The sequence below is a fragment of the Nycticebus coucang genome, chromosome X, assembly GCF_027406575.1.
Source record: "Nycticebus coucang isolate mNycCou1 chromosome X, mNycCou1.pri, whole genome shotgun sequence".
Taxonomy (NCBI): domain Eukaryota; kingdom Metazoa; phylum Chordata; class Mammalia; order Primates; family Lorisidae; genus Nycticebus; species Nycticebus coucang.
The window spans coordinates 76,090,680-76,111,519 of NC_069804.1; positions in this window are offsets into that span (position 1 = coordinate 76,090,680).

A 20,840-nucleotide genomic window follows, 5' to 3' on the forward strand; every position below is an offset into this window, starting at 1 on the left:
AATACCTATTGGGATTCCTCTCCCTCCTCACCTGATCATTTTCCTTTACCTGAAGATAAAGGAAATGTTGAAAAGAAGATATTTTGATGACATTCAGGATGTCAAGGGTAATACAACAATAACTCTAATGGCTATTCCAGAAAAAGTATTCCAAAAATGCTTTGAAGAGTAGACTAGGTGCTGGCATCAGTGCACAGCTTCCCAAGGGGAGCACTTCAAAGGTGACCATACTGATATTCAGCAATGAGATATGTAGCAATTTTCCTAGGATGAGTTTGCAAATTTAATTGTCAGACTTCTGTGTGTGTGTGTGTGTATACACAAGTCCATTAGCATGACACATAACCTGGGGCATTCTGAGGCCTTTCCTTTCCTTTCCTTTCCTTTCCTTTTTCCTTTCCTTTTTCCTTTCCTTTTTCCTTTCCTTTCCTTTCCTTTTTTTCTTTCTATTGGAATTCACTGAGGGAACAAAGAATTAGGTTACACTGATTGCACTTGTTAGATGAAGTCCCTCTTATAATTGTGTCCTGCCCCCAAGAGGTGTGCCATACACTATAAACCCTCATCCTCCTCCCACCTCCCCTCTCCCCACTTGCTCATTCCTTACCCCACCTTGTATTAGCTCATCTACTGCCTTCATATTAGAATAGAGTACATTGGATTCTTGCTTCTTCATTCTTGTGATGCTTTACTAAGAAGAATGTCTTCCACCTCTATCCAGGTTAATAAAGACAACATCTTTTTTAATGGCTGAATAGTGTTCCATGGTATACATATACAACAGCTTGTTAATCCATTCCTGGTTTGGTAGGCATTTAGGTTGTTTCCACATTTTTGCAATTGAACTTTGTGCCGCGATAAACAGTCTAGTGCAAATATCCTTACGATAAAATGATTTTTTTTTTCTTCTGGGTAGATGCCTAGTAATGGGATTGTAGGGTCAAATGGGAGGTCTAATTTGAGTTCTTTGAGGATTCTCCATAATTTCTTACAAAAAGGTTGTATTAGTTTGCATTCCCACCAGCAGTGGAAAAGGGTTCCCTTCTCTCCACGTCCATGCCAGCCAGCATCTGCAACTTTGAGACTTTGTGATGTGGACCATTCTCACAGGGGTTAGGTGATATCTCAGGTAGTTTTGATTTGCATTTCTCTGATGATTAGGGATGATGAGCATTTTTTCATATGTTTGTTAGCCATTTGTCTGTCTTTTTTTATTCATGTCTCTTTCCCAGTGATATATGGGATTGTTTGTTCTTTTTTTGTTGTTGTTGATTAATTTGAGTACTCTGTAGATCCTAGTTACCAAGTTTTTGTCTGATTCATAATATGCAAATATCTTTTCCCATTCTGAAGGTTGTCTGTTTGCTTTGATATTCCTTAGTTGTACAGAAGCTTTTCAGTTTAATTAAGTCTCATTTGTTTATTTTTGTTGTTGCAATTGCCATGGAAATCTGTTTCATAAAATCTTTCCCTAGGCTGATATCTTCAAGTGTTTTCCTCACACCTTCTTCAAGGATTTTTTATTATTTCATGCCTTAGATTTAAATATTTTATCCATTTTGTATCAATTTTTGTAAGTGCTGAGAGATACAGGTCCAGTTTAAGTCTTTTACATGTGGTTACCCAGCTCTCCCAGCTTGTTTGGTTCATTGAAAATCAGGTGGCTGTTAAGATGTTAATTTCATCTCATAGTTTTGTATTTGGTTCCAAATGTCAATGTATGTATTTTTGTGCCAATACCATACTGTTTTGATCACTATGGCCTTGTAGTATAGCAGAAAATCTAGTAGAGTGATACCCCCAGCTTTGTTTTTATTACTAAGAATTGCCTTGGCTATACCAGGTTTCTTCTCATTCCATACAAAATGAAGAATTATTTTTTCCCAATTATTTTTTTTGTAGAGACAGAGTCTCACTTTACTGCCCTCAGTAGAGAGCTATGATGTCACAGCTCACAGCAACCTCCAGCTCTTGGGCTTACGTGATTCTCTTGCCTCAGCCTCCCGAGCAGCTGGGCCTACAGGCGCCCGCCACAATGCCCAGCTATTTTTTTGTTGCAGTTTGGCTGGGGCTGGGTTTGAACCCGCCACCCTCAGTATATGGGGCCGGCGCCCTACTCACTGAGCCACAGGCGCCACCCATATTTTTTCCCAATTCTTAAAAGTATGATGATGGTATTATAATGGGGATTGCATTGAATCTGTAGATTGGTTTGGGTAGTATAGGCCTTTTCACAATGTGGGTTCTTCCCAGCCATGAGCATGGTATGTTCTTTAATTTGTTAATATATTCTGCTATTTCTTTTCTTAGGATTTTGTAATTTTCTTTGTAGAGGTCCTTCACCTCTTTTGTTAGGTATATTCCTAGGTCTTTCGTTTTTTTTTTTGAAGCTCCTGAGAAGGAAATTGTGTCCTTGATCAACTGCTCATCTTGGCTGTTATTGACATATGCAAAGGCTACTGATTTGTGGACATTGATTTTATACCCTGAGACATTACTGGTTTTTTTTTTTTATGACTTCCAGGAGTCTTGTGGTTGAGTATTTGGGGTTCTCTAAGTATAAGATCATGTCATCAGCAAAGAGCGAGAGTTTCACCTCCTTTGCCCCCATTTGGATGCCCTTTATTTCCTTCTCTTGCCTGATTGTATTAGCTAGAAGGTACAGCACTATGTTGAGTAGTAGTAGCAATATAGGACAACCTTGTCTAGTTCCAGTTCTAAGTGGAAAAGTTTTCAGATTTACTCCATTCAGTATATTAGCTATGGGTTTGGGTTTGTTGCAGATGGCTTCAATCAATTTAAGAAATGTGCCACCTATGTCTATATTCTTTCTTTTTCTTTTTCTTTCTTTCTTTTTCTTTTCTTTCTTTTTTTTTTTTGTTTTGTTTTGTTTTGTTGTTGAGATAGAGTCTTACTATGTCACCCTTGGTAGAGTGCCATGGCATCAATGTCACAGCTCATAGCAACTTCCAAATCTTGGGCTTAAGCTATTTTCTTGCCTCAGCCTCCCAAGTAGCTGTGACTACAGGCGCCTGCCACAATACCAAACTATTTTTGTTGTTGTTGTTGTTGTCATTGTTTGGTAGGCCCGGGCTGGATTTTAACCTGCCAGCTCCAGTGTGGTGTCTGGTGCCAGCTCCAGCTTGGAGTCTATAGCTCAGCAGCTACGGTGCCAGCCACCCTAGCTGCTGAGCTACAGACAGCAAGCCAATGCCTATATTCTCAAGTGTTCTAATTAGAAAAGGATGCTGAATTTTATAAAATGCTTTTTTTCTGCATCTATTGAGAGGATCATATCATCTTTTTTTTTTTTTTCTTCTGTCTATATGATGAATTATGTTTATGACTTGCTTATGTCAAATCATCCTTGCATCCCTGGGATGAAACCTACTTGATTGTGATGAATGATTTTTTTAAAGTGTAGCTGTAATCTATTGGCTAGGATTCTGTTGAGAATTTTTACATCTATATTCATTAGTGAGAATGGTCTGAAATTCTCCTTTTTAGTTGGGTCTTTTCCTGGTTTTAGTATCAGGGTGATGTTTGCTTCATAGAATGTGTTCTCCTTCCTTTTCAATTTTTTGGAATAATTTCTGCAGTATGGGTATATGCTCTTCTTTGAAGGTTTGATAGAATTCTGGTGTGAAGCCATTTGGACCAAGGCTTTTTTTTTTGGTTGGAAGATATTTTTATTGTTTCTTTGATTTCATTTCTTAAAATTGGTTTGTTCAAGAGATCTATTTCTTCTGATTTAAGTCTAGGGAGAGAGTGTGATGCCAGTTATTGATCCATTTCCTCCACATTGTCATATTTCTGGGCATGGAGTTTCTTGTAATACTCAGAGATGATCTCTCATATCTCTGAGGCATCTGTTGCTATTTCCCCTTTATCATTTCTGATTGAGGTTATTAGAGATTTTAATTTTCTGTTTGTAGTTAATTTGACCAAAGGTTTCTCAATTTTATTTATTTTTTTGAAAAAACAACTTTCTGTTTTGCTACTTTTCTGGATGATTCTTTTGTTATCAATTTCATTAATCTCTGATTTGATTTTATTTATTTTCTTCTGCTGGATTTGGGATTAGATTGTTCTTCTTTTTCCGATTCCATAAGATGGTTCATGAGTTTGTTGATGCACTGCATTTCTGTTTTTTTGTTTGTTTGTTTTTTTTAATGTAGGCATCTAATGCAATAAATTTTCCTCTTAAGACTGCTTTTTCTGTATCCCATAAGTTTTGGTAACTTGTGTCTTCATTGTTGTTATGTTTGATGAATGTAAAAACATCCTCTTTCATCTCTTCCTGAAACCAACTATCCTTCATCATAAGGTTGTTTAATTTCCATGTCTTTGTGTGGGGTTGAATATTTTTGTTGAAGTTGAGTTCCACCTTTATTGCCTTATGGTCTGAGAAGATACAAGGTATAATTTCTATTCTTTTAATTCTGCTGAGATTTGATTTGTATCCTTGGATGTGGTCAATTTTAGAGTACATACCATGGATTGACAAGAAAAGTGTATATTCCTTAGCTTTGGGATGGTGTGTTCTGTATATTTCTATTAATCCCATTTGTTCTAAGGTCACATTTAAGCCCTTTGTATCTTTGTTAAGTTTCTGTTTAGAGCAGTGGTTCTCAACCTGGGGGTCATGACCACTTTTAACTGTATTAAAGGTTCACTGCATTAGGAAGGTTGACAGCCATTGGTTTAGAGGATGGTCTCACTTCTATCATAGGGCACTATTATGATGTTATGGAATATCATATTGCTCAGATCCGTCAAGGTCTGTTTCACAAATCTGCGAGCATTTAAGTTGGGTGCATAAATATTTAAAATTGAAATGTCTTCTTGTTGCATTGTTCCTTTGAGCAATATAAAGTGTCCATCTTTTTTTGTTAAGTTTTGAAAAGAAACTTTATTTTTTATAACAATTGCAGATCTATGAAAACAATGCAAAGATAATACAGAAAATCTTTACATATTGCATGGCCAGCTTCCATTATTATTTTTTTCCTTCTTTTCTTTTTTTATTAAATCATAGCTGTGTACTCAGTGCAATTAAGGGGTACAATGTGCTGGTTTCATATATAAACTGAAAAATTTTCATCAAACTGTTTAATATAGGCTTCATGGCATTTTCTTAGTTATTGTACATAGACATTTGTATCCTGCATTCAGTAAGTTTTGCCTGTACCCATTCTAAGATGCACCGTAGGTATAACCCCACCAATTACCCTCCCTCCACCCTAACCTCCCCCCTCCCCTCCCTTTGCCATTTCCCCATATTCTTGTGCTATAGTTGGGTTATAGCCTTCATATGAAAGCTATAAATTAGCTTCATAGTAGGGCTGAGTACATTGGATACTTTTTCTTCCATTCTTGAGATACTTCGCTAAGAAGAATATGTTCCAGCTCCATCCATGTAAACATGAAAGAGGTAAAGTCTCCATCTTTCTTTAAGGCTGCATAATATTCCATGGTATACATGTACCACAATTTGTTAATCCATTCGTGGGTCAATGGGCACTTGGGCTTCTTCCATGACTTAGCAATTATGAATTGGGATGCAATAAACATTCTGGTACAGATGTCTTTGTTATATTGTGATTTTTGGTCTTCTGGGCATATACCTAGTAAAGGAATTATAGGATTGAATGGCATGTCTATTTTTAGATATCTAAGTATTCTCCAAATATCCTTCCAAAAGGAATGAATTAGTGTGCATTCCCAGCAGCAGTGTAGAAATGTCCCCTTTTTTCTACATTCATGCCATCATCTCTGGTTTTGAGATTTTGTTATGTGGGCTAATCTTACTGGAGTTAAGTGATATCTCAAAGTGGTTTTGATTTGCATTTCTCTGATGATTAAGGATGATGAGCATTTTTTCATGTTTCTGTAGGCCGTGCACCTGTCTTCTTTAGAGAATTTTCTCTTCAAGTCTTTTGCCCACCCTGAAATGCTATCACTTGTTCCTTTCATGCTAATACGTTTGAGTAATCTGTGGATTCTGGTTATTAAACCTTTGTCAGAGGTATAACCTGCAAATATTTTCTCCCATTCTGAGGGCTGTCTGCTTGTTATACTTACTATGTTCTTGGCTGTGCAGAGGTATTTTAGTTTCATTAGGTCCCAGTAGTGTATTTTTGATACTGCTTCAGTTGCCTAGGGAGTCCTCCTCATAAAACATTCAATCAGGCCATGTCCTTCAAGAGTTTTCCCTGTACTTTCTTCTAGTATTTTTATAGTTTCATGTCTTAAGTTTAAATATTTTATCCAGTGAGAGTCTATATTAGTTAATGGTGAAAGGTAAGGGTCCAGTTTCAGTCTTCCACAGGTCACCAGCCAGTTCACCCAGCCCCATTTGTTAAATAGGGAATCTTTTCCCCACTGAATGTTTATAATTGGCTTGTCAAAGATCACATAAGTGTAGGTGGATGGATTCATCTCTTGGTTCTCTATTCTGTTCCAGACATCTACCTCTCTGTTTTTGTGCCAGTACCATGCTGTTTTGATCAGTATCGATTTATAGTATAGTCTCAGGTCTGGTAGCATGATTCCTCCTGCTTTGTTTTTATTTCTGAGTAGTGTCTTGGATATTTGAGTCATTTTCTGATTCCATATAACATGAAGTATTGTTTTTTCAAGATCTTTAAAATATGACAATGGAACTTTAATGGGAATTGCATTAAAATTATATATTGTTTTATGTAGTATAGACATTTAACAATGTTGATTCTTCCCAGCCATAAGCATGGTATGTTTTTCCATTTGTTAACATCTTCAGCTATTTCTTTTCTTAAAGTTTCATAGTTCTCTTTGTAGAGATCTTTCACATCCTTGGTTAGGTATACTCCCAAATATTTCATCTTCTTTGGCACTACTGTGAAAGGAACAGAGTCCTTGACTGTTTTTTCAGCTTTGCTATTGTTGGTATATATAAAGGCTACAGATTTATGGGTGTGGATTTTGTAGCCTGAGACATTGCTGTACTCCTGGATCACTTCTAAAAGTTTTGTAGTAGAATCCCTAGGGTTTTCCAGATACACGATCATATCATCTGTGAAGAGTGAAAGTTTGATCTCTTCTGACCCTATGTGGATACCCTTGATCGCCTTTTCTTCCCTAATTGCAATGGCTAAAACTTCCATTACAATGTTAAAGAGCAATGGAGAAAATGGGCAACCTTGCCTGGTTCCTGATCTAAGTGGAAATGTTTTCAAATTGACTCCATTCAATACGATATTGGCTGTGGGTTGCTGTAGATGGACTCTATTAGTTTAAGAAATGTCCCTTCTATACCAATTTTCTTAAGTGATCTGATCATGAAGGTATGCTTGATACATGAAAAGCTTTTTCTGCATCAATTGAGAGAATCATATGGTCTTTATTTTTTAGTTTGTTTTATGTGCTGAATTACATGTATAGATTTACATATATTGAACCAGCCTTGAGACCCTGGGATAAATCCCACTTGGTCATGGTGTATAATTTTTGAGATGTGTTGTTGGATTCTGTTTGTTAGGATCTTATTGAATATTTTTGCATCAATAGTGATATTGGTCTATAATTTTCTTTTCTTTTTGGGTCTTTCCCTGGTTTAGGAATCAAGGTGATGTTTGCTTCATAGAATGTGTTGGGTAGTATTCCTACTTCTGTATTTTGGAAGAGGTTTAGTAATATAGACACTAGTTCTTCTTTAAAGGTTTAGTAGAATTCTGATGTGAAGCCATCTGGTCCCAAGCCTTTCTTTTTAGGGAACTTTTGTATAGTTGATGCTATTTCAGAACTTGATATAGGCCTGTTCAACATTTCCACTTCGTTCTGGCTAAGTCTTGGTAGGTGGTGTGCTTCCAAGTATTGATCAATTTTCTTCAGATTTTCATATTTCTGAGAGTAAAGTTTTTTGTAATATTCATTAAGGATTTTTTGAACTTCTGAGGGGTCTGTTGTTATTTCATCTTTACCATTTCTGATTGATGAAATTAGAAATTTTACTCTTTTTTTCCTGGTTAGGTTGGCCAAAAGGTTTATCTATTTTATTGATCTTTTCAAAAAACCAACTTTTTGCTTTATTGATCTGTTGTATAATTCTTTTGTTTTCAATTTCATTTAGTTCTGCTCTGATTTTGGTTATTTGTTTTCTTCTGCTGGGTTTGGGGTTGGAGTGTTCTTCCTTCTCCAGTTGCTTGAGATGTCCCATTAAGTTATTAACTTCCTCTCTTTCCATTTTCTTGAGGAAATCTTGCAGTGCTATCAATTTCCCTCTTAGGACTGTCTTTGCAGTTTCCCAGAGGTTCTGATAATTCGTGTCTTCATTGTCATTTTGTTCCAAAAATTTGGTAATTTCCTTCTTAATCTCATCTATGACCCATCTATCTTTCAGCATAAGACTATTTAGCTTTCATGTTTTTGTATAAATATGCAGATTCCTGTTGTTCTTGAGTTCAACTTGTATTCCATGATGGTCTGAGAAGATGCAAGGAATAATTTCTATTTCTAAAATTTGATGAGGTTAGACTTGTGACCTAGGATGTGATCAATTTTGGAATATGTTCCATGGACTGATGAAAAAAATGTGTATTTAGTTTTGTTGTGATGAAATGTTTTGTAGATGTCTGTTAGATCCAGATGTTGAATGGTTAAGTTTAAATCTAAAATTTCTTTGCTTAGCTTCTTTTTGGAGGATGTATCCAACACTGCTAAAAGTGTGTTAAAATCTCTGACTATTATGGAACTGGAGGAAATCAAGTTGCTCATGTCTGTTAGAGTTTCTCTTATAAATTGAGGTGCATTCTGGTTGGGTGAATAAATATTAATAATTGAAATCTCATCATATTGAGTATTACCTTTAACAAATATAAAATGTCCATCCTTATCCTTCCTTATTTTGGTTGGTTTAAAGCCTATTGTATCTGCAAATAGGATTGCAATGCCTGGTTTTTTCTGCTTTCTATTTTCCTGGAATATAGATGACCATCCCTTCACCTTGAGTCTATATTTATCTTTTAAGGTAAATGAGATTCTTGTATGCAGCAGATATCTGGCCTCAGTTTTTGTATCCAGTCAGCCAACCTGTGCCTCTTTAGAGGACAATTTAAACCATTCACATTAATTGAGAATATTGATAAACCTTTCAAAAGGCCGGTGGACATTTTTAATCCTTTTGTGAGTGTGGAAGTCAGAATTTTATCAAAAGTTTCTGGGTGGGTTTAGTTTTGTTGTGGAGGCTTATGCTGGTCTTTATGGAGGATAGGTCTGAGAATATCCTGACTGGTTTACCTTGCTGGTTTACTTATGGCAAATTTCTTCAACATGTGAATGTCATTAAAGTATTTAATTTCTCCATCATAAATGAAACTCAGTTTAGCTGGATACAGGATCCTGGGTTGAAAGTTATTTTGTTTTAGGAGATTGAAAGTCGATGACCATCCTCTTCTAGCTTGAAAGATTTCAGCAGAGAGATCTGCAGTTATTCTAATATTCTTCCTCTTGTAAGTTATGGTTTTCTTACATCTGGCTGCTTTCGGAATTTTCTCCTTCATATTAACTTTAGTGAAATTGCTTATGATGTGTCTGGGGGATGTCTTATTTGGGTTGAGTCATGCTGGAGTTCTGAAACTCTGCTGTCTGAATTTCAGAATCTCTTGGCTTGTTTGGAAAGTTCTCCTTCATAGTCTTATGAAGAAGAGACTCTGTGCCTTGTGAAGCCATTTCGTCACTTTAGGGGGTCCCTATTAGTTGAATATTGATTTTCTTCTAATTATCCCAGAGCTCTTTGAGAGAGTGATCTGTTTTTGCCCTCTATTTCTCTTGCTCTTTGAAAGTTTGGGAGCGTTCGAAAGCTTTGTCTTCAATGTCAGAAATTCTTTCTTCTGCTTGTTGCATTCTGTTACTTTGGGATTCTACTGTATTTCTCAGATCTTTGAGGGCTGCAACTTCTTGTCTCAATGTGTCAAAATCTTTGGTCATTTGGTCTTTGAATTTGTTGAATTCTTGAGACATCTTTTGGGTTACTGCTTGGAATTCTAATTCGATCTTATTTGCTATCCAGATTCTGAATTCAATTTCTGACATCTCAGCCATTTGTTTATACCTGGGCTCTTGTGTTGTGTCTGCCTTGTTGTTCCTTGGTGGAGTTGATCTACTCTGATTATTCATATTGCCAGAATTTTTCTGTTGATTCCACCCCATCATTGTTTTTCACCTTTGCCTCTGGCCGCCTTCAGAATTGGGAAGTGTCTCTCCAAGATTAGACCCCAGCAGGATCATTCTATTGTTGCTGGATCTTTCTAGGGAGTGACCCTGTGTAGCTCCTCTGGGGCTTCCCCAGCCAGGGGGTTCTGGCTGTGGGAGCAGCTCCGGAGTGTGGCACACTGGATCCAGCAACAGGGCGGGGGGTGGTGCACACGGTTCTGGGAGTGCCTGGTGCCCGGTAACTTTAGCACAGAGAGCCCAAGGCTCCAGCAGTCTCTGGCCAGGAGGAGGGCTTCGCGCAGAGGCAGGGAGGGCTTCAGAGGGAGGGTGGGGGTCACACGGCTACCAATGTCTCTGGCCAGACAGGCAGGCCGGTGAGTAGGCAGTGAGGGTACAGGAGGGAGGACATGGGTTGTGCAGCTCCTGGAGTTCCTTGCCAGTGTGGGCGGAGGTCTGGTGGGTGCCGGGCGCAGGGGCGTGTGGTTGCCAGCGAGTCCCTGGCTGGGGCTGGTGTGCAGAGGCCCCGCGTGTGTGGGGCATTGGGCCGCATGGCTGCTGTTGGAGTCCTTTGCTGGGGCAGGCACATGTCATTGGGCCCCACTGTCAGCAAGTCCCTTGCCGGGGCCGGCATATGGAGGCCCAGAGGATGTGGGGCACGGAGCCGCATGGTTGCCAAGTGTCTATCTTTGTCTTTCTTAATTTCAGTTGCTTTAAATCCACTCATATCTGAAAATAAGATTGCAACCTCTCCTTTTTTCAGATTTCCATTTGCTTGAAGTACTGTTTTCCAGCCCTTAGCCCCAAGTCTTAAAATGTCCTTCAAGACTAGGTGTGTCTCCTGGAGATAGCATATGGATGGTTTGTGCTTTTTTATCCAATCAGCCAGCCTGTGCCTCTTCAGTGGTGAATTCAGTCCATTGACATTTATTAATGGAATTGATAAGTGTGGTGGAGTTCTATTCATCTTATTTTGTCAGAGTCCATTGTGTAGTTTTACCCTTTGCACCACTTGGAAGCTAAGTTTTGACCTTTAGCTTCTGGGTGTTTACTTTGCTGGTGGTCCATTATGGTGGTCAGTGCTGAGAATAACTCTAATATTTCCTGTAGAGCTGGTCTTGTGATAAATTTCCTCAGTGCTTGTATATCCACAAACGATTTGATTTCTCTATCAATTTTGAAGCTTAGTTTAGCAAGATACAGAATTCTGGGCTGGAAATTGTTTTGTTTAAGAATGTTGAAGGTGTGGTCCTCTCCTTATTCCTGTGCTGCAGAAACAGCATAGACCAGCAACAGACAACACCTTGTCCATACCTCTGGAGAAAATGCCCAAGAATCTGGACTCCCTGGGGGACAGGCTTCCAGACCTCAGGGTGAGAGTGGAGGGGAGTGCTGGGAGTTCAGAATTGCAGATAGAGAATATATACAGTTTTATACAGTTTTATGCCTGGCAGGAGATTGCAATGACATACTGGTGCACCAGTGCTCTCTGGGGAAGGAGTTCTCTCATGTAGGTTAAAATAGGAGGGGATCTGAACCCTGCTCACTTGTTTTTATGTAGAAAGTATACTGTGAGCCATTATCTTGGGGGAGGGGACCCCCGTCTGCTTGGCAATGGATTTTGTACCTATTTTTTGTTTCCTTGGGGTCACAGCTTGCCTCAACAGGGTTGATATGATTTCTTCCACCTTCTTTCTTGGCTCAGCTCCAAAACATCAGCTTACTTGCTAAACTTCTGTCCTTTAACTCTCCTTCTGGATAGCAGCCTCTGTGGAAAGCTGGCTCCAGACAGCATCCGCCCTCTCCCCCCAAAAAATATAGAATATAAATGTCTTAACACAATAACTAAGAAAATGCTGTGAAGGCTATGTTAACCAGTTTGATGAAAATATTTCAAATTGTATGTAAAACCAGCACATTGTACCCCATGATTACATTGATGTACACAGCTATGATTTAATAATAAAAGAAAAAAGTGTTGAAGGTGGATGACCATGCTCTTCTGGCTTGGAAGGTTTCAGTGGAAAAGTCTGCTGTCATCCTAATAGCTCTGCCTCTGTAGGTCTGTTGGTGCTTACTCCTGGCTGCTTGTAGAATTTTTTCTTTCATCTTGACTTTGGATAGGTTTATCACAATGTGTCTTGGAGAGGCTCTGTTTGAGTTGAGGTGACCCGGGGTTCAATATCCATCTGAAAGGTGTGTGTCAGGGTCTTTAATAAAACTTTGGAAGTTTTCATTCATGATAGTCTCCAGTAGGGCTTCCATTCCTTTGGGACAATTTTCCTCCCCTTCAGGAATCCCTATTATTTGTATGTTTGAATGCTTCATGGAATCTCATAGTTCTCTATGTTCCTGTTCTGTTGTCTCTCTCTTCTTTTCTGCCTCTTTATCTACCTGGGTTAACATGAAAATTTCATCTTATAGCTCTGAGGTTCTTTCTTCTCCATGGTCTAACCTATTATTGATACTTTCTACTGCCTCTTTATATTCCATGATTGTCTCCTTCATTTACTTAAGCTCCTCCATATCCTTTGTATATTCTACTTATCTCTTGTCTGACTTTTGGTTCTGTCTTTTCATTTTCTTGTCCATTCCTTTTATTGTATTTATCATCCATATTTAAATTCCCTTTCTGTAAAGTCCATTAATTCTTTTTAAGTGGAGTCTTCTGCAGTAGCTGCCTCATGGTCCCTTGTGGGAATTGCTCTGTTTGGTTTCTTGCATTGCCCAAATTTTTTTTTGTTGGTTCCTCCTCATGTGTTCTTTCTTCTCGTTCACCTCCCTGTTCTCCTTTTTCCTTCTCTCTGCTTCCTTTGTTTCAAACAGAAGTCCTTGCTTTTCATTACAATATGTTGCAATATGTTGCTGGGGCACCAGGTGGTGCTTTGGTTTTTTAGGAGTCAGAGAGCACAGCCAGCAATATCCATGATTCTTATCCCAAACTTAGTTGCCTTTGGTGATTGTCTGATTGTTTGCTCAGCATCCAGACCCTGCCAAGTTGGGATGTCAAAGCTCACAAGAATCCTACAGGGGCAGATCTCACAGTGCCCCCTAACTCCAGTTCCCATAGGGTGCAGGAGTCCCTCAGCCTGTCCCAAGAGTGGAGTTCTGATCTTGGCAGGTGGAATTAAAATGGCCATACTTTAAGCCCCTGCTATGACCATCTCATGACCTTCGCACAATGGCAACCCTCTGGCTATTGACACCTTCTCAGTATGGCTGCCTAACCAACCCCCAAACCTATGGCAAATCCACTCCAACTGGCATCGGAATCTGGTTGCTATCTACTGTTTAAGTCCACCCACTCTTCTAAGCTTTCCACTCAATGCACAGCTTCACCCAGTTACTGAAAACTCTGGAAAGGCTTCCTCCCATCCCAGACCTCTGTGTGGGGCAGCTAATCCCAGCTGGTCACAATCACTTGCCTAATTCATCAGATTTCCACCACTCCAGATCATACACTGTATCCAGCTCACCACTTCCTCGTTGTGCTCCCTGAGCTATGACTTTGGGTAAGGTCCCCAGGGCAGGCAATGCTGGGTTTTCTGTTTTTCCCCAGTCATACTAGGAGAGCTCAGCTGAATAATCTTTATGGTCTGCCATCTTGATCTGCTGACCAGGGATTCTTGACATAAGCCTTCATATACTTTCTTTTTCCTCCTCTCTCTCTCATTCTCTCTTTCTACCCTCTCTTTCTTTATTTTTACAGATGGAGTCCCAGGCTGGAGTGCAGTGGCTACTCACAGGGCAAATCATAGTGCAATACAGCCTTGAACTCCTGGACCCAAGTGATGCTCCCGCCTCAGCCTCAAAGTCTCTGGGCATGTGCCACTAGGTCTAGCTCTATCCCTCTCCTTTTATTTGTTTTTATTTTTAATTAATTAATTTTTTTGAGACATAGTTTCACTTTGTCACCCTGGGTATAGTATTGTGGTGTCATAGCTCACAGCAACCTCAAACTCCTGGCTCAAGCAATTTTCTTGCCTCAGATTCCTGAGTAGCTGGGATGACAGGCACCTGCCACAACACCTGGCTATTTTCTTTTTTTACAGATGGGGTCTTGCTCTTGCTCAGGGTGGTCTTGAACTTGTGATCTCAAGCAATCCACCTGCCTCAGCCTACCAGAGTGCTAGGATTACAGGCATGAGCCTCCATGCCCAGCTATCCCTCTCCTTTTCAAGCTCTTTGTATCCTTCTGCCTTTCCTACTCTGTATTTCTCATCTCTCCATCCAGCATTCATTGAGAACTGACAGGCTCTATGCTGGACTCTGGGCCCAGAGCTGGATAAGGCCCAAGACCCTGCCTACAAAGAGCTCAAAATCTCATACAGGAGGAAAATATGGAAATAGTTTAAACAGATGTTGGTAACAGAAAGTCAGAGACATGCACAGGGTATGTGATAGGAACATTCCTAAGCCAAACTTGGAGAATGAGGGATGGGTAGTGGTTGGGGAAGCCAGGATAGACTTCCTGGGAAGTGCAGTTCAAAAGTCTTGGAAGGTAATTAGCCAGAAAATAGGGAGGAGCAAGGAAGGCATTCCAGTTGAGGGGAGAGCATGAGTGAAGACAAGAGGCTAAAAGTATGTGCAGGTGCCAAGTCTTAGAGAGTTGCTTAGCCAGTATTTCCCAAGCCAGGCACGCTAAAGGCTATGTTCTGTGAGAAACACTGGATGAAGGAGGGCTTTCTGTCAAAGAACCAGGGCAACAGGCTTACTCTAGCACCTTCTTTTGGCAAGCCCCAGCACAATTAGCATAGTAAAGATGCAGATGTGTTCTTCAGTAAAGACACCTATTTTACTTTGGTAGCTCAACATTCCTCTAACTTGTTTCCCCTTGGAACCCCCTTTGTTACCAGATACCAGTGACCATTCCAGGCCACATAATTTGGAAAATATTGCTGCAAACTCTTGTGACCTAGGAGAGAGATATAGGCAGGGAGTGATATAATTGGGTCTGTGTTTTCAGAAGGTTCCTTCCAGACACTGTGTGGTTGTGGGCTGGAGAGGGAGAGTAGCTGCAGGATGGTCAAGAGAGAGACTATTTCCATTGTTCAGGCAAGAAAAATGAGAGTCCTGGGCAGTGCCTGTGGCTCAAGGAGTAGGGCGCTGGCCCCATATACCGGGGATAGTGGGTTCAAACCCAGCCCCGGCCAAAACTGCAAAAAAAAAATACAAAAAAAACCTGAGAGAGTCCTGCTTTAGCAAGGGTGCAGTGGGAATGGCCCTGATGTTGGGCTCTGTCTTGCTTTTGAATTGGGCCAACTCAGTGCACCCTGAAGCTGGCCTATGGGCCAGGGCTTAGCTTCCTTGGTCAGTCTTGTTCCATCCTAGGTTGGTCTCTACAATCTTTCCAGTGCAGCCCTATTTCAGATTCCCAGCCCTGGCTCCTCCAGACTGCCCATGATGCCAGCATGCTGGCCTCTCTCTACCCTGAAACTTGGAAAGGCTGGAGTCCCATGAAGCCCACAGTCCTCAATTCATTTCTCCCTAATAGGATTTGCAGCCAAGGCAGGCCCACCCTCAGGTTTTCTTCTCTTTTGTGATGCATTTTATGCCATTAGAGAGACTTTGTTGGAAAGGTTGGACTGATGGTAGTGATAAAACAGAGTGGGCCAGAGGAAGGTACAAATAGCAGCTCTTCTCCCAATGGATCAGCTTCATCTCCTCACCATAGTAAAGTGTGGATTCAAGGGCACAGACAAAAACTTCTTGCCAAACTATTTTTATGGGCAATGCTGATGGACAACTTTCCCCACATAGATACACATACTGTGGGCTGAATAGGTCCCCTACAGAGATCTAGGCTGGCACAAATGTTCAGAAAAGGGAACATGTAGACAGTGATGCTCAAGTACGCACACACACGTGCACGCACACACACACACACCACACACATACACACACAGAAGTGCATGACATTTTGACCTGGCTATTTTGATACGTCCATTTAGACAACAGGAGCATTTTGTTCTGACCTCTTTAATGGGGGTAGTTTGGACACAAAGAGATTTTTACGAGGCCTAAAATTAAGCCATTAAACTTTTAGCTTAAAGTAAATGATTATTATTACCCAGTGTATTTGAAAAAGGCATCTTCCCATGACTTTTTAGCTCTACTTTATTGGTGACCCATTCAAGGCTTTTGGAGGAGCCATCACCTGACAATAACAATATGATGATTTTACACTGGAACACAGCCATTTGGGCATAGTTTGTGCAATGGCTCCAGAAGAATGGTCCCCCAAATGTTCTCAATGTTAGGATGTGCTATATATGGTCACACATGGAGACACAGGGCACACAGGCATGTGTCCACACTGTGGCACTGAACAAAACTCTAGGCACAATGGCACAAAGATGCACATACATAGCTATGCAGGAGTCCCTAGTGCATATCCTTTTTCTGCTTTATTTCTTGGTTGTGTAATCTGGCTGGTGGGGTGTCCTGGTGACCCAGTGTCTGCTGGAATCTGGCAATGTGGTGGGCACGCCAGTCATGGGGCAAGGGCAAAGGCATGCAAGTACTGGCTGCCCTTCAAAATGTGGGGATGGGATGAGTTACTCATTTTGAAGCTGGGAAGCTGATGATTCTTGAGGTTCCTAGAGATGGGCAGGAAGAATTGCCAGAAACTTTGACTGGATCCAAGCCAAGATCACCCTGCAGCACTTGCTGAGGGCTGAGTCTCACATGTGGTCAGCCCTGCAAGCAGGGGCTACAGGGCCTATGTGACTTAGGTGGTGGGTTGGCACCACTTTGCCTGCCCTTTGCCTGGATATGGAAATGTCTTTGTTCTCCACCACTTATCTTATAAGGGAAGAAGGCAGTCTGTCTGGGAGAGGGAATAGACGAGGCCTGGTCCTCTGTAGGATGCCATCTGCTGGGGCTGTTGGAGAAGAAGCAAACAGGAGGGCAGCAGTCTCTAGGTTAAACAGAGTGTTGGCCCAGACAGCTCCCCAGGCTGTGCCTTCTAAACAGACCACCTGGGCAGGGGCAAGGGTAGGGATGCACATTTCCCTCATTCAGGCCAGGCCCTGCCAGGTTATGTGGGGAATGGACCTTTTCTTGCTAGAGCTGAAAAATCTTCACCCAAGACCTTCCAACAGCCCCTCTCCTTCTTCACTGGTAATATGCACCCATAGACTAAGCCGCCTCTGCAGCTGCAGGGATTGGCCTGGCACAGGCACTGTTTCTTACCTCCATTCCACTTCCCCCAACACACACACACACACACACACACACACACACACACGAGATACATCACTGGTTCAACCAGAACCTTCTCTTGTTCTTAGGGGAGTGTCTCACTGCCTCTTGACCTCCGAGGCTTGCAGGAACTCTGTTCAAGTGTAGGTGCATCACTGCCCTTCTCAGTCTTATTTTCCCAGAGGCTTTGGTAGCTCTTTCTACTCAGCCATCTGTCACTGCCCAGGACCTGCTTCTGGCCCTGGGTACTCACAGGATTGTCTCACTTCCTGAGAACTGAGGGAACTTTCTGCAGCTCTGGGCTGAGCAGTCAAGTGTATTGTCCCTAGTACTGCATCCCTGAGAGGCTACAGGAGAGCACAGAACCTGTCTCCCACCCCCAGTGACCCACTTCTGGGGGCTATCTTCTGTCTCCTCTGATTAGAAAGCTCACAAAAGCCTCAAATCTTCCTCTGTGTCTGGGCAGATGAGCTTATTCCATTTGTCTTTCACAACTCTCACTGTCAGGAAGTTCTTCCTCATGACTTACCCAAATTGTTCGTGTGAGCAACTGAACATTTATGAAGTATCACTCAGCACTGAATCTGCCTCACTCTCAATGCAGACTAAGTCTAGCTGTTCTTGGAAGGCCTTGAGAGAAGAGTACTACTTCAGTCTATGAGGTAAACACGGAACTGAAAGTGGGTATCTCTATGGAGCTCCCTAGATGGTACTGAGGGTTACTTTAAGGTAACAGCTGGAAGGTCCAGCAGTGACTTAAACAATGCAGCAAGAAGAAGAAGAATAATCAACACAATGATGACACCAGGTCACATAGTGGATATGGGCACAACCTCTACAGGCCAACCCCTTGAGTTGAATCCTGGCTCTGTCAGTGCATGATTTGGGGCAAATTACTTAACCTCCCTGTGCCTTGATTTCCTCATCTATAAAATGGAGATGACAATAACACTATAACATAGGGTCATTGTGGAGATTAAATGAACTAATACCTAGTTTATAATTAGAACAGTGTCTAGCATATAGTAAGAGCTTTATGTGTTTAATAAATAAAAATAGCTACCCTATATCAAGTAGGTACCTGGTGCTTTGCATGTATTATTTCATTTAATTCTCACAACTGTGCTCGAGGTTGGCACTATACTTACCCTAATTTATAGATGAGGGAGCTGAGGCATGGAAAGGTTCAGAAAGTTGTCCAAGGTCACTCATGTATGAGTGGTAGAATAAGTTTCTGGTGTAGGCGGTCTGGCTGCAGAGCCCATCGTTTAATGTCTAGGTCCCACTGCCACATGAGCTGGCTGTATAACTCTCAAGGGACACTCCTCCTCTCTGCCTTGGGACCAAAATCAAAGTTGGCTCTTCAACAACTGCCTCAGACCTCTGGCATAAAGTCTCACATTCACCTGTCCTTGCCTATGTGCCTCATGATCCATTACTACACTTATCCACATTCTTTGCTCTGGCTATATTCAACTTGAAGTTCCTGGAATATGTCATGCTTTCATTTTCTTCCTAGACTCTGAATGTGCAGGTGCTCCTGCATGGAATGCCTTCCCTTTCTTTTTGCCTGTTTACTTCTTATTTCTCCTGTAACCCTCAAGTCAGACTTCACATTTTCCTGGAGACTCTTCTTGATCTTTCTCCCCAGTCCCAGTATGGGGCAGTGCCCCTATGCTATCTTCACATAGGATTGATGACACTGGATTTTAATTACTGATTTTGTGCCTGTCATTGGAAGGCAGGAACTGCAACTGCTTTCTCCCAGAGTACCCAGCATTTAGCCAGGGCCTGGCCTGAGAGGGGTTCAGCTAGTACTTGTTGAGTGACTAAGAACATCAGGTGAATAGGGCAGAGATAGGGCCTTGGAGAAAGAAGTGTAAGCAACCATCCCACCTGGGTCACCTACTGGGGACAGGAGAGGACATTGGGGAAAGAAATCAGAAGGAGAAAAGATCCTGTGCTGTGAGTGGGAGGAGAGAATGAAGGAGAAGATTGGGGTGAGAGGTGGTAGGGAAAAGAGTGACAAAGGAGAGAAAATAAGAAAATAAATGTAAGGACATGTCCTCTGTGTCATCAAATGCATACTGAAGGTTGCACTCAGGCACTCTATGTGTGGGTATGCCTTTCCCTAGTGAAGAGGCAGACCCTCACGCAGAAACTCAATTGTGAGAGACAGGCCTTTGGTGAGAAATAATCCCTTTAGCTTTATTGGAGTCTAGACTTGGCAAGGAAAGATTCACAGACATGGGTTTCTGGTTGGAAGCTGCATTGTGGAGGCAGGCCAGGAGAAGGGATGACACTGGAATGGACCTTTAGGATGGCTTATTTTGTAAGTCAGATGATATAGTTTCCTGTTATTCTCTGGGTTTATTTTCTTGTTATTATCCCTGTACCTGTAGGAAAGTCTTAGTTATATATTCCAGGAGGAGGGCAGGGAATCTAGGTATAGGCCCAGGGTTCCCCCATGGTCCAAACCACTAGATGGGAAGTGCCAGTATGGAGTCCAAGGAGACTAGGAGGCAGCAGACATAAGTGAGATGTCCCCAGGGGGGAGATGAATCTCAGAAAACAAAGTTATGTCACCTCTCCTGTGTGGGGAGTCTCCCTTTACTTACTAACCCTGGGGCAGGCGGGGTTTCTTTTTCTAAAGATATCAAGAACATTTTTTTACAAGTAACAGAAGAAAGGACCCATGAAAAAAGAGAAAAGATGAGGGAGACAGAGAGGAAGAGAAGAATGGAATGTTAAAAACACTTCTAAGGGTCCCAGGACTTAGATCTTGCTGGGTGTTAAACAAATTATGTCTTTTTTTAAAATAAGAAATATCAGGGAAAGTAATCTTCACAATTAGAAGCTAAAGAGACAACCTTGCAAAAAAGACAATTAGCAAATAGGCCATCTGGAAATAACCTAGAAACAGGAAGAAGATTAGCGGTTATCAGGGAAGACAATTTTCCACAGACAGGGAGAGAGAGGTAGGGATCTGAGGCAGAGCTTACGTGGTGAGGTGAGCATGGAGAGTGGCTGTAAATACAGATGAAGTTTTGGTTGCTTGTCTGTACTCACATGGTACTATATGGCCTGACTCTCAACAGGCCATAGATGGGTTCCAGTACACTAGCCAGAACTTATGGACCACAGAATGAGGGGAGACTATTTGCATCTTGTGGATGCCATTGGTTATCAAGCTAAACTCTGAGTATATTCAAAATATGTTGCTTATGCTGCAGAGGTCACATGGAGGAGCTGACTACTCACATGGCATGTCTTGTGTTTACAGATGGCAGTCATGATCTCTCTTATGATTTTTTAAAGGTGAAATTTATATAACATACAATTAACCATTTTAAAGTGTACAATTCAGCAGCATTGAGTGCGTTCACAATGTTGTACAACCACTGCCTTTGTCTATCTTCGAAACTTTTTCATCATCCTAGGAGAATACT